We start from the raw sequence: 24485 nt of genomic DNA, 5'->3' as shown, positions 1-24485 counted from the left end.
ATGGCTCCATCTTGATTCAGCTCAGGTTTTGATCTTAGGGTTGTGAGTTCAAGCACTGAGCATGGAGCCTACTTAAAAGAAAAGAAAAGAAAAGAAAGAGAGAAAGAAAGAATAGAAAGAAAGAGAGAAAGAGTAGACGAAGTCAAGTCTCTTTCCCCTCTCTTTGAATTGGGGCTGCCCGTAGTGACTCGCTTACCAATATAGAACGTGGGAGGATGATGTTCTGAGACCTGAATGCTTCTGGCTACCACTCATGCTATTAGAGTACTCACTCTGGAAACCAAACCACCACGGAAGAACCCAGAGTCCATCTTTAGAGATATGTCATGGTATGTGCTCCATTTCTGATTCCCAGTGAAGCTGAGATTTCCAGCCACCCCACCATGATGTTAGCTGCTTGAGAGTGAAGCCATCTTGGACTCTCTAGACAAGCCCTTTTGGTAGATGAGTACCAGCAAATGACTTCAGTCAATGCCACATGGAACAGAAGAATCACCCAGACAAACCCGAAGTCCTGACCTAACAAACTGTGAGATTGGGGATTGCTTCCTACACAGAAATAAATAATTGGAACCATGAATCCCCTGGTATATTGGTGTCTGGTATTTGGGACTGCATGGTACTAGTATATTCACTTACAGTGAAACAACTTCAGAAAGCTCCTTTTAAAAAAAAATTTTTAAATTTAAATTCAATTTAGTTTACCTATAGTGTATTATTAGTTTCAGGGGTAGAATTCAGTGATTCAGCTCATCACATCACATGCCCTCCTTAATGCCCACCCACAATTACCCTATCCGCCCCCACTGACCTCCCCTCCAGAAAACCTCAGGTTTTTTCCTACAGTTTAAGAGTCTCTCAGGGTGCCTGGGTGGCTCAGTTGTTAAGCGTCTGCCTTCGGCTCAGGTCATGATCCCAAAGTCCTGGGATCAGGGTCCGCAGCAGGCTCCCTGCTCCTCAGGAAGCCTGCTTCTCCCTGTCCCACTCCCTCTGCTGTGTTCCCTCTCTCGCTGTGTCGCTCCCTGTCAAATAAATAAATAAAATCTTTAAAAAATAATAAAATATTTTTTAATAAAAAGAGTCTTGGAGCCCCTGGGTGGCTCAGTGGGTTAAGGCCTCTGCCTTCGGCTCAGGTCATGATCCCAGGGTCCTAGGATCAAGCCCCGCATCGGGCTCTGTGCTCCGCGGAGGGCCTGCTTCCTCCTTTCTCTCTGCCTGCCTGCCTCCCTGCCTACTTGTGATCTCTCTCTGTCAAATGAATAAATAAAATCTTAAAAAAAAAAAAAAGAGTCTCTCATGGTTTGCCTCCCTCTCTGTTTTTATCCTACTTTATTTTTCCTTCCCTTCTCCCATGTTCATCTGTTTTGTTCCTTAAATTCAAGTGAAACCATGTGGCATCTGTCTTTCTCTGACTTCTTTCACTTAACATAATATACACTAGTTCCATCCACATTATTGCAAATGGCAAGATTTCAATCTTTTTGATGGCTGAGTTATATTTCATTATATATATGTCTGTGTATCCATTCATCAGTCAATGGACATCTGGGCTCTTTCTATAGTTTGGCTACTGTGGACATTGCTCCTCAAAACAATGGGATGCATGTGTCCTTTCGAATCTCTACGTTTGTATCCTTTGGATAAATACATAGTAGTACAATTGCTAGGTTCACAGGGCGGCTCTATTTTTAACTTTTGGCGGAACCTGCATAGGTTGTCCAAAGTGGCTGTACTGGTTTGCAGTCCTACCAGTGTAAGAGGGTTCCCTTTTCTCCACAACCTCCCCAACATCTGCTGTTTCCTGTTGTTGTTAATTTTAGCCATTCTGACGGTGTGAAGTGGCATCTCATTGTGGTTTTGGTGTGTATTTCCTGATGGTGAGCGAACTTCAGAAAGCTCCCTTTCCAACTTCAATTCCATTCTTCATGATCTGAGAATGAGAGGTTGTAGCTCGATTTTTCTTGCTTTTGAAAATGGTGGTAATGAAACGAATGAAAATGGTGGAAATGGTGGAGCCTGCTTCTCCCTCTCCCTCTGCTGCCCCCTCTGCTTATGTGCTCCTGCTCTCTCTCTCTATCAAATAAATAAATAAAATCTTTTAAAAAGAAAAGAAAGAAGGAAAGAAAGAAAGGAAGGAAGGAAGGAAGGAAGGAAGAAAATGGTGAACATCAGCCCCAACTGTGTCACTGAGCTCTCATTTGGGAAAGTAACACATAGTACCTTTCTCCCTGCTATGAAGCTTTGGGTTGGGTTTTTTATTTGACGAAGTGGCCTCTGAAGAGTCACTTTCATATTTCCTTTCTGTGACTCATTTAATAAAAAAACCAGGAAGGAGTACTTAGGGATGTTTTGCCTGTCTCTCAATCACTCATTTACCTGTTGTTTCTGAATTATGACTCATGTAACATCACATACAAAAACAATAAAATCTTCTATTAGTTGGCATTTAGTGCACTTGAATATAGGAGGAAATACTCTTCACTCCTACATCCACTCAAATGAGATAAATGAGTTTTTCTTTTCACTTTCTCAGATTGTAGATAATTTTCAATTTGTAGACAAAAGCACATTTTTGGGAGTTAAGACACCTTTCTGTTCATTATCCATAACTCTTGTTATACCTGAAGTGAAGGGAATAGAAATAACAGCAACAACAAAATTAAGGATGCTATGCCCTGACACAGATTCATCTCCACCTTGAACCACAGGGAGAGACATTATACTACATGACATTCTTAAGTTTCCAGAAGGTTCCATAACTCTTTGCAGCTAACACGTAAGTGACAAGACCAGGTAATGAATCCACATCTGTCTGACTCTAACGTTCAAGCCTTTATCACTACACTATTATATCTCAAACCCTGAGGAAGGATTATGTACCAGAATCTGAGGGGCATTTTCTTCACTAGCCTATTGGAGAATGGCATTCCACACTAATTTTTGGAAAGATCTCATCCTGCATGTTTTCTCTTTCCTCCAAGTGGCTGGATGAGAAACAACCATGCTGTTCTTGCCCCAGTGATAGCGTACTGATCTGTGCTGTACTGATCGTACCGTGCTGAAAATTCTGCCCTGTTTTCATGTATCTCACACTCTTGTAGCATCCTATCAGTTCATTGCTCTATTAATCTTCTTTTGCCATTGCATGTTACAGAAGGAGCTCTCTTTGAATGTGTGCGAGTGGAGGCATGAATCTAGCAATGACTCATGGTTCCTTAGGGCAGAGGTCGGCGAGGGCTCCCAGAAAGATAGGGCTCCCAGACTGGCACCTTAAGAGTGGGCATAGTTGACACCTGTCCCATCTCTTTCTTGCATAGGAAATCTCAACCATCTGAAAATTCAAGTTCAGGAAATACTGATTCAAGGGTCACTTATTGATGCTTGCTCTGTGCTAGACTCACATGGGCATAGGAAGATGATATAATCCAAGCCACAGCACAGGACTTCTAAATACTGGGCTTCTCCTTGGTCTGCCTCTCCTGACTATCTATGCTATTTCTTTAGTGACTTCATCCAGGCTCCTGACTTAAAAGGCCATCTCTGTGATGAAAACTCTGCAGTATACACTCCTGGCATAGATCCCTAGAATCCTTTCTAAATCCTTGGCTCCTGCATCCAAGAGGATACATGGGAAAATGTCAAAATGCCTACTTCATTAGGAGTATGAAGGAGGGAGAGATTATTTCCAAATCATAGGGGATACAGATCAAAAATAGTTCCATAAAGGAAAATGGGATATTAAAGAGAGGATTTTGAAAATTGGGGAAAGGGAGATGATGGTGCCTCATGAGCAGAAAGCTACAGGGCAAGTTAAGCAAATCTAGTGAAAATTCAGGGAACCTGTGAGCACAGTAAAGGGAGTATTGGGAAGTGGGGTACAAAGATGGCTAGGTGAATGGGCACAAAAAATTAGGCAAAGGAGTGTAGAGATTCTCCTATGGGCCATCAAGACCCATCACAGATTCTTTAGCAAGAAAGTGGTTGGAGGAAGTTATAACAGATGACACGAGGAAGGATGAAGTGGGTAAGAAGAATGGTCCTGGGGAGAGCACAGGAGAACTATGTCCAAGCAACACTAGGGAAATCAGAGAAGGAATATTTACAGAAAGACAGGGTGAAAAAAATTTAGCACATAAGATGGTTTCTCAGTTTTGAATCTTGACCACCAGATGCATGGTGAAGCCAATGCTGAAGATATGGGTAGCAAGGTGTCCTTGAAAAGAAATGCCCTACCAGAGATTACATTTCATGATCTTCATTACTGTCCTGTTCCCTGGTGAGGAAACGTGCCGGTTGTATCTTAACAAAGGCTGTGGCAGAAAAATCTTGAAACAGAGCTTCTCAGCTACCCTCTCACACACACTGTCATAAAATTGTAGCATTATCTCATCTTATAAATTTCAGATCTTGCTCCCAACAGGACTGTGAGTGTCACTTTGGGGAACCAGAACAATCAACCATGCATCTCTGTAGGACCAGTGCTAGGCCTAGCCCTCTCTTGCTTTAGCCTTTATTTCTGTGAGTTTGTGTCAGTCATTCTGGTCCACCCTGACTGCTCACTGAATTTGGAAGTGGAGGGAAAAGAAGTTCCTCCTATCCCAAAGGGCCAGCACTCCTTCTGGGAGTTCTGAGCTTTACCCTACTGACCAGCACTCACACCAAGAAATGAGGCAGGTTTTCCTAAAAATCTTTAGAAGGAAAAATTATAACAGGTCTCTAAGGATTATGAAACTCTTCCTGCTATCACTAAATTTGAACAAAGTTCAAAAATTACTTGATACCTTGATACCTCTACATAGTTACCTATGTAGAGAGTAACAGAAGAAAATCGAGAACTTGTCTGTACTTTTGACTACTACAGGGGGTCGGTGCCAAGGCAGAATCCTTTCAAAATTCCAGGGACTCTGTAAGAAGGAACGTCACTGAGTTGAGAAGACATCAAGCCCAATGGACCTGTAGCATTCCCCGTGGACAGGAAATGACCTCCAGAGATGGCCTTATTGGCATCAGAAGCAATTCCTCTCCTTAGGACCCATGCTATTCAACAGAGAGAGATTTAAGTCTGTTTCTGAATCTTCCATCCTACAGGGTGGTCTTCTGTCTTCACACTACCCATTCTTCCCTTCAAAGATACCCAAGCATCACTGTGTTCTCAAAATGAGACAAGGCAGACTGGAGTCTACTCCTTCCTGAGACTCATTTCACAATACATAAGGCAAGGTTTATGGAGCACCAAAAGGGAATGAATCAGACTTCTGTACTGTCTTCTGTTACTCTCTATGTAGGTAGAGGGGTCAAATTGTTTCCCCAAGTTTATAATAAAGAAATGACAGAACCCAAGAATTCAAGTCCTGGTTTGAATCCCCCAGTCCCACATTGCCTCAGGATTATGTCTTTGTCTCTGCGTTCTGAGAACCTAGCACATAGGCTAACACAATGTAGACACAATACAAAGTCACCAAATGAACACAAGACTGACACAAAGTCAAATGTCCTTGCTTTATTACTTAATGCGGTTCTGCTAAGTGAGTTGACAGTGAATATTTTAAGTGATGCTCCATCAACTTCTTCTGCCTGTTTCAAAAAAAGATCCAAGAGTATATGCAATGAAACTCTAAATATAACCATGAAGTGAAAGAAAGAGGACTGGATAATGAATCACAACTCCAGGGTTTTAAATCAAGTCCTAATCCTTGAAGGAAACTCATGATTCCTCTGGGCTTCCAAATCCTCACCCAGAGGATTGTCACAATCTCTGCCGATTCTGGAGTTCTAGCGATCTTAAATAATGGAGTCCTCGATTATCTGGAATTTTTGTGGCAAGCCACTGTGATGAGAAAGAGCAAAGAGACCCAAATATTCATGTCTGGGATTTTGTTGATACCATCACACACATGAAGGAGCGCCATGGGTCCTATAGATCATTTTCAAGTTTCACCATATTGGAGTCACTCTTCTCCAGTTGCGTGGGTGATGTTACACCATCATGAGGTTCAGAATGATGCCAGGCGAGTCTGCAAAGTACCCTTTCTGAGACAGAATTTGTGGCACTGTCTTGACACAAAGAGGCATAAACGTTTCACATGCAGTACTGGGAATCAACATAAAGAAGAAAAATGTTTCTAACCAATCCAAGTTTCATGATGTAAAAAATTATATCGGGAAATTTGTGGGGGTGCCTGGGTGGCTCAGTGGGTTAAATCTCTGCCTTTGGCTCAGGTCATGATCCCAGGGTCCTGGGATAGAGCCCCGCATTGGGCTCTCTGCTCAGCAGGGAGCCTGGTCCCCCCACCCCCGCCACCTCTCTGCCTACTTGTGATCTCTGTCTGTTAAATAAAAATAAATAAAATCTTAAAAAAAGGAAAAGAAAAGAAAAGAAAATTGTGTTTTAACCTCTAACCTCGATATAAATATAAGCTAATTATAACAGCAGTAGCAAATATCAGGAAATTTAATTAACTCTAACACTCTCCACTCAAATGTTCTAGTTAATCAAGGTCTTTTTGGACTTTCTTAAATTGCTTTTTTAAATGAACTTCATTTGCAGACATGAGAAGCCCTCATGGCACAGTGTGTCAAATCCAGCTTCCCGGAAAGCTGTAGAATGCATATCCGCCCTTAAGCACAATGGGCTAATGGCATTGTAACCATAATAGAGGACTATAGGAGACAGCACAGTTAGTGGCATCTGCAGCAACCCATTAGGGAATTGAATAAGAGTTTGCATCTTTATTAAAACACAATGAGAGCCTCTTTTTATGTCATATCCGGAATGGCATGAATATAAAATGACCCAAAAGTTCATTAACAGGAAAAGGCTTAGGAAAATATGGTGCTCCACACCCCATGCTATTATGTCACAGAAAAGTTACCAATAACCACTATAAACAGAAGGTATTTATGGCACAACGTTAACTGAAGGGAGAAAAAAAAAAAGATGGTCCACAGATCATTCAACAAATAACCTATGTAAAATACATAGGAACCATATGTAATATACATAAGGACCAAAAAGGAACATAACGATATGAAAATAATTGATACTGTAGGGTGATATCATAGTTCTTTTTTTTTTTTTAAGTGTCCTTTTTTGCCCACCCCCCAACCCCCCACCTCTTTGCCATCACCACTGCTTCTTCTGGCAACTATGGGTTGGGTGAAGGGGAGTGGGAGATACAGGCTTCCGTTAAGGAATGAGTAAGTCACAGCCTCAGGGATATAGTCAGTGGTATTGTCATAGCGCCATAGCGTTGCATGGTGACAGATGGGAGCTACACTTGTGGGGAACACAGCACAAATACAGACCTGTCCAATTGCTCTGTTGTACACCTGGAACTCACACAACATGGTGTGTCCTCTACACTTCACTTTTTAAAACAGTGCCTTCCTTTGTATTGTAACGCCATGTGCACAAGACACTGTAGAGGGAGTGGAAAATGAAAAACCCAAAGACAGACATGCCAGGAGGCTTCCATTCAGAGGTCCCAGTTTGGAGCAGTCTAGAAGCATACTTAAAATGGTCTTGGACATGGAAGCCTCTCTGCCCTGAGCGGTCAGAAAGCCCAAGATCAGACCCACCAGGCCAACCCAGCCTGTCCTTGCAAACCAAAGTGGCACCATACTCCCCTTGTCTTGTGGAAGGACCACAAACATGGCAAAGGAAACAGATTTCAGTTGCTGAACTACCATTTTTTTTTCTCCATAGGAAATTTTTCCAGAACCAGTGTGGGGTTACTTGAGGAGAGATGCCCTTTCTGCTGGCTACCTTCTGCACAGCAGCAACTGCCAACTCCCTCATTATTTTTGATAGATTACTCAGAACAGGCAGAAAAGTGCTGAATATCAGAGGGAGCTGCAGGTAGGAAGCCAGCCCTGCGGGTTCCCTCCACCTAACAAACTGTCTTAAGAGGGAAAATAGGAGGAATGTGAAGAAAATATGCCCAGGATTTTGCCTTTTCTTTCATGCATAGGGCTTTAGGTGCTGGTGTTTCTGGGCACAGAGCTCCTTTCGTTTTGCCGTGCAAAACTGAAATGCATGCCCCATGAAGTGGTTAAAATCTCTCAGAAATGGGGTGCCTGGGTGGCTCAGTGGGTTAAGCATCTGCCTTCAGCTCAGGTCATGATCTCAGGGTCCTGGGGTCAAGCCCCACATCGGGATCTCTGTCTGTCAAATAAGTAAATAAACTCTTTTTTAAAAAATCTCTTGGAGAGATCCCTCAGTGCTGCTTTGATGGGCAAATAGTTTTTCTCGTTTCTGTAGGAAGGTGCTTGCTCCCGCTAGCATGGCTGCACTGAAGTTCCCGCGCTGTTCTTAGTCCCCCGCCCTCCATAGACAAGCACGGTGGTGGGGTCCTCTCTTGCCTTTTTAAACCTGTCTGGATAGGAAGATCACTGCCCCTTAAAATGTTTTCAGATTCTGGGCGCCTGGGTGGCTCAGTGGGTTAAGCTGCTGCCTTCGGCTCAGGTCATGGTCTCAGGGTCCTGGAATCGAGCCCCGCATCGGGCTCTCTGCTCAGCAGGGAGCCTGCTTCCTCCTCTCTCTCTGTCTGCTTCTCTGCCTACTTGTGATCTCTGTCTGTCAAATAAATAATAAAAAAATAATAATAAAATAAAATAAAATGTTTTCAGATTAAAACAAAACAAACAAACAAAAAAGAAGAGATTAGATCTTGCTAGAAAAATCTGGCTGTCCCTTGTCGTCTTTTTTTTTTTTTTTTTTTAACTTTGTAGAAAGTGAAGTTAGCAATCTGCCATTAAGAGGCTGCTAATTTGGCTTACTTCAGGGATGATAAAATGGGGCTGCCAGAAGGAGGCAGGTCTGTCTGGGGGCTGACAGTTACCACGCAACCCGCCCAGCTCCCACATGAAAGGGCACCTTCTTCACTTTGCTCGCAGAAGGAAAAACACACATCAAGGATATTTTAGGTTTCACGCTGCTTCACTTTCAGTGACCAAGAGCCATGCTTGAGAGAGCATTTCTAAATGGCTTTGGAAAAGATAGTCCACAGGAGAAGATTTCCAGGTTCTAGAACCTTAGAACTGGGCTGGGAAGTAGAGGCCATCTCTCCCCATTGACAACTACAGGGCAGGTCCTTCCTCAGTGGAATTTCTGTCAATGAAACGTCTCACTTCTACTCATTACCACTGGCGATGCGTGGCTTGTGGCCTCGTAACCCGCCCCACCTTCGGATGGCTCTGTTATCAAGTCCTTTTCTTTTTTCCCCATTATTATTTATATGACACAAGAAATGCAGACTCAGGGGTAAGTACTAAAAGCCAGATAACTAAACAGAAGAAAAAATAGGTTAACATGTTTATTCTTTTAAAAGATTGTATTTATTTATTTGACAGGGAGAGAGAGAGAGAGATCACAAGTAGGCAGAGAGGCAGGCAGAGAGAGAGCGGGAAGCAGGCTCCCCGTTGAGCAGAGAATCCAATGCAGGTCTCGATCCCCGGACTCTGGGATCATGACCTGAGCCAAAGGCAGAAGCTTCACCCACTGAGCCACCCAGGCGCCCCCACATTATCATCTTTAAACTCAGTCTTAAGCAAATTTTTTCACTGGGCATATGTGTATGTTTTCCTTTTTGTAAAGATGGTATCATACCATAAAGACTGCTCTGGAAAGTGGGATTTTTTTTAAATACAGAGTGTATTATGAATATGTGAGTACGTAATCTTTTTAAGACAGTTCTCGTACGTATCAGGTTTAAGTGTGCTTCTTAGAATAAGTGTGCTCTTTCGCATTAGTCTAAGATGTCCCTGGACCAATACAGAATTGTCTGCGCTGTCCCTTCTGTTTCTCTCACAACAAATTCTGAGACTGGGTGCAGAATCTTAGGAGTTTTGTTCAGAAATCTTGATATAAGACTCTAAACAAATCATTTTGCCCTTTAGATGATTAGGAGGTTTGAATATATACATATATATGCATGTATATATATGTATATGTATACATATATGTATATATATATGTATATGTATATATATGCATGTATATACATATAAGTGTGTGTATACTTTTTTAAAAAGAATTAACCGTGAATTCCACAGCACAAGACTACCTCTTACTGCATCTTAAAGTATTAAATGGTACAAGCTTTTCTCTCTCAGAAAAAAAAAAAAAAAAAAAAAAAAAGCTTCCTTAATTCTGAACTCAAGGTAGCTTTTCTCTTTTCTCTTCAGCACAGGTGATGATAGTAACCACTCAGGACAAGGTAAGGCTTAAATGGCCATACACGGGGACCACAGATTTATGAAGGGGAGGACAGCCTCTCAAACATCTACGAACAACCTCTGTATTTCAGTCAAGGTAAGGTTCGGAAAGAACTTATCCTCGAAGCACCTACACTCTTAACAAGGGTCACAATATAGTATCCGCGAGACATCTTATATGCCGTGGGCTACTTATTTCTCCAACAGTAGTGAATTTCCACTCTAACGTCTGCAAGCCTGTGAACCTGAGCATTTCACAGCAAGGTAAATCCAATTAAATCAGCTGTAGAAAGACTTCTAAAACCCTGGTCCAATAAAAGTTCACAGCCCTGCCTTTTAATCATTGTAGCAGATATTTGTGGATCACAATACTGGGGTAGATGAAACATCCTATTTATTTCCTTAAAACATATTAAGCCTGGTTCCCAGCTTCTAATCACCAAGGCCCATAAGACACCCAACATCAGCGCTTACTGAGCATCCCCCACCCGTATCCTCTTTCGGTTCATAAAGAACCCAGAGCTCTTTTTATATGACATCAAGGCCATAAGAAAGGAATCTGGCTCAGGAAAACCACAAGGTTGTCCCTCCCAAGGGTCCACCCCACTGACCATAGGCTGGACTCCTAGGGATCCCTGCTTCTGCGCCCCAAGTTCACAGTGCTTAATGCCCAGCCTTCAAAGACATCCACACTACATCCTCTTCTCTCCTTAAGTTCTGATATCCCCAGAGAGCTTCATTGCTAGAATGAAGGTGTTCTGTGTGCTCCGAAGCACTCTCCCATCCTAGAGAGGAGAGGCCTTCTCTGTCTGAGTCAGCTCAGCTGATCTTACCCAGTGAAGCCAAACTCTATCTTAAGCAGAATATATTCAAAATGAAGACTGCCCTCTTGGGCCGCCTGGGTGGCTCAGTGGGTTAAGCCTCTGCCTTTGACTTGGGTCATGATCTCAGGGTCCTGGGATTGAGCCTCACATCAGGCTCTCTGCTCAGCAGGGGAGCCTGCTTCACCCCCGCCTCTCTCTGCCTGCCTCTCTGCCTACTTGTGATCTCTCTCTCTGTCAAATAAATAAATAAAATCTTTAAAAAAAAAAAAAAGATTGTCCTCTTTATTCATCATATCAAATGCTTTTGTATAAAATCGGATCTTCACACCAACTACCTACAAGGAGGAAGTCCTATGGGATGTGGGAAGGCACAAGGTAGACAGGAGGAAGAATGGTAACTCAGCAGAGGCTGGGGGACACAATGGACTTGCCCCTGCAGTTCTTTCTAAGACTATAAATAACTCTGATCATCTTTTTTTATTTTATTTATTTATTCAACAGAGGGAGAGAGGGATCACAAGGAGGCAGAGAGAGAGGGAGAAGCAGGCTCCCTGCCAAGCAGAGAGCCCGATGCAGGGTTCGATCCCAGGACCTCGAGACCACGACCTGAGCTGAAGGCAGAGGCTTAACCTACTGGGCCACCCCGTTGCCCCTCTGATCATCTTTTAACGAGGTCCCAACTCAGGGACGGACAGACGGACTCATCCCGTTTCTGGGATCTCGGCAGCTCTTTCCTCTCTTTTCCTCCAAAGCGGAATGGCCATGTCGTTCATCAGCCTGCTGGCTCCATGCCTCTCAGGTGCGTTCCTGCAGGTGTGCTTAGTCCCAGACGTGTGCCGGGGGTTCCTGGCTGGTGCTCCCTGTTTCCTACCCAGCCCATTCTCCAGAGCTTCCAAACGAGTCCCTCTGCTTGCAGTCACCGACCCCCACCACTGCCAATTCTTAGTCTGGATTACAATCCAATCAAAAATATCCAAAATAAACAAAACAATCTAATCCTTTTGGATTAATTAATCCATCCACTACCACAGTAAATTTCTTGAAAGGAAATTTTTACTTATCAAATTCTGTTCACAAACTTTTAGTGACTCCTTTAGTCAACTGAATGAACTGCACATTTCTGAGCTCTAGATTTAAGGTGCTCACTCTCTCTCTGCGTGTATGTGTGTATGCACACAAGATTATGTTTTGTATTTGACATCTCGCTTCTGTGCTGTACACACACACACACACACACAACCAAGATGTCATCATGAAATCTGAAGGTTAGAACAATTTACATAAGAAAATATATTTTCAAGGTCACTGTGCAAAACCTCACAATGTACCAGATATAAAGGCTGAACACAAGTTGACTTGGAGTTTACTGTAGTTGAGGAAATAGACTGCCATGAGCAATCTCAGGGGAAACCAATTCACCTCAGCATCTTAGCTTTTAACTCTCTGCATCCCAAATTCTTTTTGTCTATTTACAATGGGCCCCAATCTGCCTGACCCACTGTCCTATCCCCTTGCCCTGCCAAGAACCAGGAAGGTGAACAGCCCTGCTCTGTGTCGGCTCTTTGACTGAGCCAGATAAAACCCTCGTCAGCATCCACAGCTCCGAGCCTGCAATTTCGTATAGAAACTTCTCGAACGAGGATACTCTCCTTTGAATTTGAATGCATAGAAACTGACTTTTAATATTACTATTAATTAGGAGAAATTGACTTGCAATTTGCGTTTGTTTTGCTCCTCCTGGCATCTCCGGCTGTCTTCCTTCATATTAGCTGTATCTCCCTCTGCTTTTGTCCTTCAGTTGTATCCGCCTGCAGGAAAGGTAGTTGCAAACAGCACCCCACGGACAGAGCCCACACGAAGACTCACACAATGTGGGTGGAGAATAAAGAGAAAGGCCAGTATTGATCTTGTCCCCCACGGGCGCCTCCTGTCCGGATTCTGTTCTGACATTGCATTATGAGCTGGGGAGGGGGCCACTGGAGGGGCAAGGAAGCTGGCTGAGCCAGTCACTCGGAAATCCACTTCAAGATGTTTTCTTTCTCCGTCTATTTTATAGAATGGTAACCAAACCATCCATCAATTAGGAGGCTCACAGTGAAACAAAGCAGTGAATGCTAGCTCTCTCCCTCTCTGATATTTCTACTATGAAGTATTCAAAATAACAGAAGAGATATACCCTCCTCCTGAAATGAGAGGAGGAGGAAGGGCAGCAGGGATCTTACCAGATCATCCATGAGGCAGTCTTCCTGGCTCACAACTCAAAAGCTAAAATCAAACATATTTTGTGGAAGAAGGGGTTACGGATGGGGGATTTCAATCCCAGGACAGAAGCAGGAGGACTCAAAGCTTCCAAGGCCACCACCAATGTCTTTCCTTGTCAGCCCAGCTCTGAGGGTGAGAGCCATGTTTTCAGAGAAGAGGGACCCAGCCCGCACCCTTGCCCCCACATCCCTGTGCTGAGGTGAACCCCCTTGTCTGCAGGGTCCAGGGATCTGATGAATTCATTCTGCTCTGCACTCTGCCCTCTTCCCCCTGAATGCAGCCAGCCTCAAGGGAAGAGGACACTAATGTCCCCTGAGCACCTGTCTCCTCTGCCTGGCACTGGCCCACAGTCCTCCTACCTTGGCCCATCTTTCCAGTAACTGGGAAATGGCAGTGTTTTCCCTGGGGTGGTGACGAAGAAAGGGGCTCAAGAGACTTCATCCACTGTCAGGGGTCACACAGGGCATAAGGGGGGGTTTAGGATTTGAATGCACATCTTAGAACGGGTTTTCCCAAAAGCAGACCCCGAGGCAAGCCCCGGGGAGTGGGTAATTAGTTGCATTTGGAAGGTGACTCTAGGAAGCAGGAAGGAGAGACAGAAGAGAATGAGCAGGGAATGACTTGGGATGTCGGGCAGGACATCCCCGTCACCCTCCACCTAGGTCTCTGTCTCCAGTCCACACCCCATGCTTCTCCCCCACAGCCCCCTCACCCCACACACAGGAGTGAGTACTCCTGCTTCTCTTTGATGGCATCAAACTCTTCCCTCCAAGATGGTCACTTACCTAGTCCAAAGCATCAAAATGTCAGCATGTCAAACTCGGTATAAGGGAGTGGTTCTCAAAGAGGCCTCCCAATCAGCAGCACCAGCATTGCCTGGAAACTTGCTAGAAAAGGCAGACCCCTGGGCCCCGCCCAAATCGGAAGCTCCAGGAGCAGAGCCATGTCATCTGGGTTTCACAAACCCTCTGGGGGGTCTGATGTAGGCTTTAGTCTTAGAAATACCAGTACTGGTCTCAGGCTGCCGCCTGACCTAGCACTGAAAGATGGCAACTCAGGCAGTTTTCTGAAGATTTGAATCTTTTAACAAAAAAGAAAAAGAAGGAGGGGCGCCTGGGTGGCTCAGGTGGTTAAGTTGCTGCCTTTGGCTCAGGTCATGATCCTGGAGTGCTGGAATTGAGTCCCGCATCGAGCTCCCTGCTCAGGGGGGAGCCTGCTTCTCTTTCTGACCCTCCCCCTTCTCATGCTCTCTCTCTCTCTCTCTCTCTTTCAAATAAATAAATAAAAAGAAGGAGGGAAGGGAAGGGAAGGAGGAACGGGGGAGTGAGGGAGGGAAAGAAAGTTGGTTCCTTTGACCATGAAAGAAAAATATGTATTTAATATATTGTTCTGCGAGAGGTTCTTACCCAGGGGGATCATAGACCTCTCCTGCCACCAGAAGTTTCCAGTTAGGACACAGAGGACTTATGAGCATATTGGGGGGGAGGAATTACATATTTCATTTCGTGAAACCCTACTGCATTTAACATTTTATTCCATCATGAATGTAAGCCGATAAACCAGAGTACTATTCACAATACCTGTGATTTTGCCACCAACAAATCATAGCGATGTATGTGAAGACTGAATCAGAATTGTTGGCAAATATCTCAAATACTACTTATGTTCATTGGTACTTCAGTTTTGTTTTTTAACGTGTTAATGAAGAAGCTAAAGGAAAACCACTTCTCTACTCAAAATACACTAAATGTATAGGGTTTTCCTCACACCGGAGCCCAATTGTCTAATTCTCCAATTGGGCATCAGCTGGGTGTCCTACAATTTAATTCCTGTCTGGCCCTGACTACCAGGACTTAGCACTGACCCTACAGGCAAAGGGATCAGCCCCAGAAGACTTCCCCCACTTCGGACACCTGTACTTCTGATCAACTGGTTCCACAAGCCCTTCCCAGGCTTAATAATTTGCTAGAATGACTCACAGAACTCCGAGAAACACTACACCTACTCGTCTATTATAAAAGATCTGACATAGGGTGCAGGTGAGCAACCAGAAGTGATACATATGGTAAAATCTGGAAGGGTCTCACGCTCAGAAGCTTGGAGAGGAATGGGGGTGCACTACCCTCTCCATACCTGAATGTGTTCACCAAACCAGAAATTCTCTGGACCCCTTAGCATCGGGATTTTTAAAGGGGGCTCCATCACAAAGGCATGATGGATCAATTACTAATTCAATCTCCAGCGTCTCCTCTTCTGGATGATGGGGAAGGAGGCTGAAAGTCCCAAGCTTCCAATCCGTGGTCTTCCAATCTGGTGACCAGGCCGCATCCTAAAACCGTCCAGGAGCCCACCAGGAGTCACCTCATTAGAACAACAACAAAGATGCTCCTATCACCTGGGAAATTCCAAGGTGTTCAGCTGCTCTGTATCAGGAACTGGGATCAAAAGCCGAATTTTAGAACAAAAGATGCTCCTAGCACCCCTATCACTGAGGAATTACAAGCGTTTTAGAAACTCTGCCAGGAACTGGGGCAGAGATTAAATCTTTATTTCTTATCATGTCCCAGAAGCCCAGATATCAGAGGAGAGGAGACAGAAGGGAAGTAAGTGGAGGAGAGGAGAGAAAAGGGCTGCACAGAACCAGATGACACCACCGCCTCTTTAGAAGGGTCTGAGGAAGAGGAAGAGACGGAGGAGGAGGAAGGGGAAGAGCGGAACGAGTCAGGGTAAAGCGAGAAGTGTTGGACGTGGGCGCACAGACCTCAAGTCAGCCATCCCGCACCGGGCACCTGCAGGACTCCAGGAGGATGGGAGGGAGCACCCGGGAGGAAATGGTAACACACGGCCCTTTTCTCAGGAAGAGGGCTTTAAATTCATCTAATAAATCATAATAACAGTTTTCATCAAGCAAATGTCAGCCAACCACCCACATGCAAGCACTACCAATGGTTGTTCAATTAAAGGTGGGCTCTCGGGACTCCAAGAGCATAAACACAATCTAGCAGACAAGGTATGATGGACGGGGAGGGGGGGTATGAAAACCCAGAGCAATGGGCAGCCCACTGCAAATGGACATCAGGAGAAGAGTTCTGGGGCTGTGAGCCAGAGGGCTCCCGGAGGGCTGGAGGGAACACGAGGGCATCCTGGGGAGGGTGAATTGGGCAGCTCCTGTCTGGGGAACTCCAAGGTCAGAGGGAGCAGTGTGGCTAAAACAGGGTACACGCAGGGACATGGGAAAGCTTAGAGGAGCTTGAAAGGTTAACCGAGAGCCATGTTTTGGAAAGTTCCAAATGCCAGGCCAAGACGGAAGTTCTATTAGACACCCGGGATCATTTTAAAATCTCTAAGTAACTCCTTCTTAGACCAGGATGTCATCAACACAGAATCAAAATCGAGAAAGGTGTTCTCGATCCCCTTGCTGGGTAAATACTTCATATATTTTTTTAAAAAGTACTATCAGCGATAGTGACAATCAGTCTTATAGTCTTTATTCCTTATCCCCCCTACACAGATTATCTGATTATCTGAAAAAAAACAGGCTTCAGAACGTTGGCGTGACCATCTCTTTGGGGCAAGTCGGTGCCTCCGGCGGTCCTAATCCCAAGGCGCCCTCTAGCGGTTTCATGAAGTATGTTCATTTACGAACCTCTTAAAGCCGTTTTAGGTGTGGACTGCAGAGAGGAAATTAGCTGGGGAGTTGCAAAACCTCCCGCTGCTGGGTCGCACCCGTAGAGACTGAGATTAGATCCATCTGCAGGGTGACTTGGGCATCAGATAATAGTAGGCATTGCCAAGATTTATAATTTGTAATTAAATTATCGTTATTTATAATAATTCTTGAAATAAGGCGCTATTAGCCTTTCAATGTTGAACAACTTTGTTCTTCCTCAGAGTTATTTTATCTGTCTTAGGGCTTTTGTGTTTCCATATGAATTTCAAAATGAGCCTCTCAGTTCTTATCCCCCCAAAAATGCCTGCTGAGCTTTTGATTGGTATCGTATTAAGTCTGTACATCAATTTAGGGCGAATTAACGTCTTTAATACTATTGAGCCTTCTGACCCTGAACATGGTATATACCTCTCCTTTCATTCAGGTCTTCTTTAATTTCCCTAAGCAATGCTTCTGCTTCTGATTTTCAGCATACAGCTCTTGGAAGAACTGGGTCCTTCACACACACACACACACACACACACACACACAGCTGTGCAAATAAAAAAGGTTACCACCAATTTGGAAAAGTTCAGCAGTTTCTTAAAAAGTTGGACATAAACCTGTTTATTACATGAGCCAGCATTCTACTTCTAGTTGTTTACCCAAGGGAAAGGAAAGCATATGTCCACATTAATACTTGTGCACCAGTGTTCTAGCATCTTCTTTTGTAAGCACCATGACTGACCACCCCCTTGTTTGCTTTTCCTCCTTCACTGTCACCTCCCCAAAAAACACTCTCATGAAAACTGAGGTCTGCTTGAGGGGATCCAATTTTTTTCAAAGATTTTGTGTATTTGTTTGAGAGAAATAGAATGAGAGAGAGGGAGAGAGAGCATTGGCAGGGAGGGTCGGAGGGAGAAGCACACTCCCCACTGAGCAGGGAGCCGGACAGGGACTCAGTCCCGGGACTACAGGATTATGACCTGAGCCAAAAGCAGTCACCCAACCAACTGAGCCACCCAGGTGTCCCCGATCCTTACTAACTTACTTACTTACTTATTTATAAAGTTTTTATTTATTTATTTATTTATTTGACAGAGAGAGAGAAAGAGACAGGGAGAGAGGGAACACAAGTAGGGGGGGCAGAAGAGGGAGAAGCAGGTTTCCGTGGAGCAGGGGGCCCTGCGCTCAATCCCAGGACCCTGGGATCATGACCTGAGCTGAAGGCAGATGCTTAATGACTGAACCACCCAAGTGCCCCTCAGATCCCAATTTAATAGAAACTAGGAGATGGAAGAAAGAGAGGGAAATTTTCCTTTTTTTTTTTTTTTATTAGCCAAGAAGAGTTTCTCTCTCTCTTTTTTTTTTTCAATAAGTTTTTCAAAAATAGTTTTTCAAATTATTTCAAGTTTTTCAAAAATAAGTTGATGGGGTGCCTAGGTGGCTCAGTGGGTTAAGCCTCTGCCTTGGGCTCTGGTCATGATTCCAGAGTCCTGGGATCAAGCCCCACATCGGGCTCTCTGCTCAGCAGGGAGCCTGCTTCCTCCTCTCTCTCTGCCTGCCTCTCTGCCTACTTGTGATCTCTGTCTGTCAAATAAATAAATAAAATCTTTTAAAAAAAACAACTTGATATATACAGGATGAACAGTAAAAGGATTCAATGTTGAGGGGTTTGCTGGTCTCGAGCTACAGAAGAGAAAGTGAAAGCAGCGTCTCTTCTTAAAGAAGGAAAAGTACTTAGGGATCCAGGAAGAAAAGAGAGAGAAGGGGCAAGAGCCAGGGAGGGATCGGGAGCAGAGAGCAGGCAGGTGGAAGGCGGTGGGACCACATGAGGGAAAGACTAGGCAAAGGGAAATGGTAACGCTCTCGGTTTTCCAACCACAAAGTTTCCCTCGATGCTCTCTTCTGAACTCCCCTAAGATGTCCTGTAAGTGTCCAGTGTTCACCAGTGCATTGAATGGGTGGGCTTCCAGTAAAATGCAAATGCAAGGAAGGTATTAAGTTTAACACACCACAAGGCAGAACAGAGACTGCAAAAACAGGAGGTATTGGAAGCCTAGAGACCAAGAAGACTCCACAAACTTAAGCCTGCAGAAATTACTTTTTTTTTTTTTTAAGCCTCTAGAAATTCTCAGTCAGTCTTGTAGATGGGGTCTTGGATAATGATCAGCTAATGACATTAGTGGTTAAACTAATCTGCCCAGATCTCTGAAAGTCAGGGGAGGGGGGACTGTGATGAATGAGTTACTCTGAGAGATTAAACTCTCTTATCCCATACATGCCAGATCTATAGGAGGTGCCCCTCCTGCAGATGCAGAAAGAGCCACGACATTTTCCTTTTTGCAGGGAGGGGGAGGGTGAAGACGAGTTATCCAGAGCAAAGCTCGGGTGTTAAATCAGCACATGGCACCAGGATCCCCTTGAAGATGGTGGACAAATGAAAATCAGGAGGAAAGAAATAGTGAACCCGAGTCAGTGCAACAAGAGGGGATCCTGATGCAGAACAGGAGACAGAGAAAATAGTTCGGAAAAGGAGGTGACTCTGCTCCAGACCTGAGGCTTAGTGCAGCGATAGCCCCACGGTTCACATTTCCTAGCAAGTTTAAGTTTGAAAGGATGGATTATCTCTGCACGGGCTCCCTTGGATACCTGGAGAAGAAATAGCAACACTTTAAAGCCTTGTTCATGAGACTGGCTCACGAGGAATGGAGACCTTACAAAGTTGAGCCTGCGATCCTCAGAATACTGTCCCATCTTTGGAATGCCCTGGCTTCTCAGAACCCATTTCCCGGGTTATAAACCCCATGAATACAGAATGTATCACATAATCGTTCACAATGCCAGGGAAATGGTATTCCTAGGCATACCATAACTACAGGACTGTGAAGTATGACACAGAGAACCACTTCTGTGGTTCTAGAAATCGAGTGTGTGGACAATAAGGGATGTCTGGTGGGCAAGGACCCAGGATATGTTCGGACAGTGACTTGAAAGTCACAGAATTCTTCTCTTTGTGTAAAGATCAGCTGGAGCAGAGGGAAGGTTTTCTCCTGGAGAAATCCGACGTCACTGAATGGCTGGGCTCCCAGTGATGCCCTCCAGCCTGATGTCACTGCAGACGGGCAAGCTCTCTGAGCGATGCCACTCGCCCAGGCTCCTTCTGTCTCTGCGATTTGGGGATTCGCCTCTTTCTTTTACCTCCCTTCCCTACCCCAGTGCATGATCTCAAGTTTCTCTAGAGTTTTATTAAGACTTAGAGATGGTCTTCCTCTCTCCATTCTCTCCTTCCACTCCGTCAAATCGTACAAGATGCTGGACTCTTTAAACGAAAGGTGCAAGTTGCTTGTGCTGTGGAAACTGAAGTCTCCTATTTAAGCCCTGGCCAGGGAGTTTGCCACGTGTGTTAGTGGCGACATCTCCTGGTGAAGTGTGGTATTAAATTGTGTGCTCTAAAACCGCAGTTCTCATTTTGTGTGCAGGACCCCTTTACACTCTTAAAAAGATCTTTTGTGCAAGTGGGCCATATCTATCAATATTTATAGTACTGTAGGTTGAAGCCAAAGTTTCATTATGTATGTATGCAGTAAAATAACAACCGTAAAACCCTTACATATTAACACAAGTAACATTGTTTTCAAAATGGAAAAAGCAGTGAGTATAATTGCAGTGTTCTAAGTTTTTGCATATTTAATGTGCAGCTTAGTGAAAGACATCTGGAGTCTCACATTTGCTTCACCTTCAATATGTTTTTCAATATGTTGCTGAAGTCCATGAAGAAAATCCAGCCTGGGGCATCTGCCTTTGGCTCAGGTCACGGACCTCAGGATCCTGGAATCGAGTTCTGCCTTATTCATTTGAGAGTCTGCTTTTCCATCTCCCTCTATCTCTCATCCCGCTGGTGCTTGTTCCCCCTCCCCAATGAATATTCTTTTAAAATGGGGATACTTTTTAAAAAGAAAGAAAATCCAGCCTCACACAGATGTATAACCTTTTCAAATGATTATGGATATTCTTATTTGATACTACATCAAAACTGGAAAAATGACTGTTTTTCGAGTGGCTTGGTGAAATCTGTCAGAATACCAGTGAACTTTTCCTTCTCGGTTACAGTAAAATCTGTGGGTCTCTCTAGCGCTTTGAGCGGAACTTTATCCAGGCCTGAGTTTGTAGCATTAGCCAGAGGACATTTAGGAAAGATTGGCTGCTGAGTTATGTAGACCTCCGAAGTTTCAACATATTGTATTACCTGATACGACAGAAAAAAACGCATTTGGAAATTTCACCACCAATTCTGTAAGAGAAGTCTTCCCTTGCTGTAATGGATACAAGTTTCCCAACATTTTATTTTTTGCTTGAAAGCTCAAATTTTATCATCAGTAACAAGTGCCAAGCAGTTATCTTTGAAATGGCAGATTTGTTTTGTTCGTTTTTGAGATGTCTGCTCAAATACCCAAATCTAAATAACCTTACTTAATCTGTCAGTTTTTATTTAAAGTAAAAACGATAATGCTTCATGAAAAAGTGACTAGTTTAGCTCACAACTCAAACTTACAAGTGTTTTCCCTCTAGGCAAACACAGTTTGGTGCACACCAAGAGGACTTGATGTCCATTTCATCATGCAGAAAATTGGAAAGATGTATATTTAAGAGCAAATGCTTTGAATAATTTGCACTGCTTCTTTGAGGACACTCTTCAGTGAAACCAGCACATTAACTGGATCAAGACACTTATTGATGAACACTTCACACAATTTTTTTTTTTTTTTTGAGAGAAGGGGGAAGGAGGGAAGGGCTGGAGGAGAGAAAGAATCTTAAGTAAGCTCCACACCCAGCGTGGAGCCTGACGTGGGGCTTGATCTCACAACCCTGAGATCATGACCTGAGCGGAAATCAAGAGTCAGATTCTTAACCGCCTGAGCCACCCAGGCACCCTTGACCTCTTCACACTCTTGATGGCTGCTGTCTCCGTTCGTTTGGTGTAAGAACAGAACCCATTCTGTGTATTTTAAGCAGGAAGGAGTTTAATTCAAGGTCTTAGGTGCTTACAAAGGAACCTAACAGCAAGTTCTAGGCTGAGCTTCTGGGGTCTACTGGAATGTGTAGAACTGACCCACCAGGGGAACTATCGCCTGAAAGACACCCCCACGCCATGGAGCTCTCCCCAAATCAAGAAGCCACTGGTGTCTATGTTGCTGACCAACTGGAAAGAAGCTGCAGGATTTACTGGCTTCCCATCAGAATGTGCCCAGAGATGGCCTTCACCACACCCCTATGATCAAAATACCATGTGAGGCGATCTAACTGGCAGAACTGAATTCTCATCCTCGTTGTGGATGAGAAACAGGACTTTTCTTTGGGCAGCCCTGGAATGTCAGAGTAGAGATACCACAGAATGTTCTAACACCGCTGCTAAACACGCCTCCTTCTAGCCTACATAAGGATGCTTCCTTTAAGCCAGTAATACTCAAAATGTGATACTGTATTTAAAGTGTGGGTTGGGGTGCCTGGGTGGCTCAGTGGGTTAAGCTTCTGCTTTCAGCTCAGGTCATGATCTCAGGGTCCTGGGATCAAGCCAGAGTCCAGATCTCTGCTTAGCAGGGAGCCTTCTTCTCTCTCTCTCTCTCTCTCTCTCTGCCTGCCTCTGCCTACTTGTGATCTCTGTCTGTCAAATAAATAAATAAAATCTTAAAAAAAAAAAATAAAGTGTGGGTTAATGGGGCACCTGGGTGGCTCAGTAGTTAGGCATCTGCCTTCAGCTCAGGTCCTGATCCCAAGGTCCTGAGATGGAGCCCCGCATCAGGCTCCCTGCTCAGTGGGGAAGCCTGCTTCTCCCTCCCCTACTCCCCCTGCTTGTGTTCCCTCTCTTACTGTGACTCTCTCTGTCAAATAAATGAATAAAGCCTTTATAATAAAATGTGGGTTAGAGTAGGTAGAGTCCTGAGATGTACTGTCAAAGACTTAAATTCAGTATGTCGGAGACAAAATCTAGATGTCTTTTTTTAATCTTACTAAAGATCTTATTAAAGATCTATTCCTTCTTTTTCTTTTTTTCCTCTTTTGTTCTTTCTTTTTCTTTCTTTCTTTCCCTCCCTTCTTTTCTTCCTTCATTCCTTCCTACTTTTCTTTTTCTTCCTTCCTTCCTTTTTCTTTCTCTTCATTCATTCATTCATTTAGTCACTCACAGTTTACCACAGGAAATTCCGATATAGCCACTCTACTGATCCCAGTGTGAGAAACACTGCTTTTGGCCATCGGGTCCTGACCCTGCCACTTCAGATCTATGTAGGGTACCCTTCCCCGGTGCAAGAAAGTCAGGTCTCACTTTGTGGTCAGGCAGCTCTCCCCTGGGCAGAGGGACACAGCAAGGCTGAGTGACTGTCATTTCCTCCCTTGCTTTCAAGCTAAAGAAGCCATTCCCCATCCAAATCCAGCTAATATCCACCTACTTTTCCCCTAGTTTGTCTTAAAAATACTTCTTTACTTTGTTTTGTTTCCATTAATTCTTTTCAGCTGAGTTGGGTTTTTGTTTTGGGGGGGGGGTTTGGGGAGCATGTAACATAAAGCAAGGATCTAACTTTTCCCCCTATTAGTTTACCACTGGTTTGTGATATGTCCTTTATCTTATTTTGAGCATTCTTTTTTTAAATTTTCAGGTCTCTTTCAGTACCCGTTGCTTTATTGATCCATTTATTAGGTTTTTGACCAGTGCAACTCGATCTTAACTCTTGCTGGTGTTCAATTCATGTTTAGATCAGGATGAACGTGTTTTTCTCCTTGTTCTTTCTCTTTAAAGATATTCTGGCCATTTTTATCAATCACTTTTTTTTTCTTCCAGATGAACTTGAGGTATAAATCTATATCAATTTTCCCTTTTTATTTATTCTCTAAAACTGGCCTAAACAGGCTTCTCTGGCTCTTCATTTATTTCTTCTTACCTTTCAGCACTCTCTGTTTCTTTGCTTTCTACTGAAAATTAACTACTCATGACATATATAATGAATAGATTTTTTTTCTTTTGTTTGGAAGTCTTCTCCAACAGTCATATTTCCTCAAAAAAGACTGACTTTCATTGCACTTGTGCTGTTTTTGTTTAGTTTGTGAACAAATACTTAGATCAAGTGCAAAAAATAAATCCTCTTTTGCAACCCAGAACTCGTGGCGCAGTATGAGTCCTGATACAGATAAGAAGGAATAGGGGTGCCTGGGTGGCTCAGTGGGTTAAGCCGCTGCCTTTGGCTCAGGTCGTGATCTCAGGGTCCTGGGATCGAGTCCCGCATCGGGCTCTCTGCTCAGCGGGGAGCCTGCTTCCTCCTCTCTCTCTCTCTCTGCCTGCCTCACTGCCTACTTGTGATCTCTCTCTGTCAAATAGATAAATAAAATCTTTAAAAAAAAAAAAAAAAAAAAAAAAAAAGGAATAAGATCCTGGACGCCTGGGTGGCTCAGTGGGCTAAAGCCTCTGCCTTCAGCTCAGGTCATGATCCCAGGGTCCTGAGATCCAGCCCCGCATTGGGCTCTCTGCTCAGCAGGGAGCC

At 44.0% G+C, this 24485-nt stretch overlaps 1 non-coding gene across 1 annotated transcript; it reads left to right on the top strand.

Annotated features, from left to right (window-relative positions):
- Positions 1-24023: 24023 nt before the first annotated feature.
- Positions 24024-24149, top strand: LOC123391615. Its single transcript, XR_006606310.1, has one exon. It is a non-coding gene; the product is annotated as a small nucleolar RNA SNORA40 (small nucleolar RNA).
- Positions 24150-24485: the final 336 nt, after the last annotated feature.

Source organism: Mustela putorius, unplaced genomic scaffold, assembly GCF_011764305.1.
Source record: "Mustela putorius furo isolate JIRA1106 unplaced genomic scaffold, ASM1176430v1.1 tig00000253_pilon_pilon_pilon, whole genome shotgun sequence".
Lineage (NCBI taxonomy): Eukaryota > Metazoa > Chordata > Mammalia > Carnivora > Mustelidae > Mustela > Mustela putorius.
This window is presented reverse-complemented; position numbering and strand designations above follow the sequence as displayed.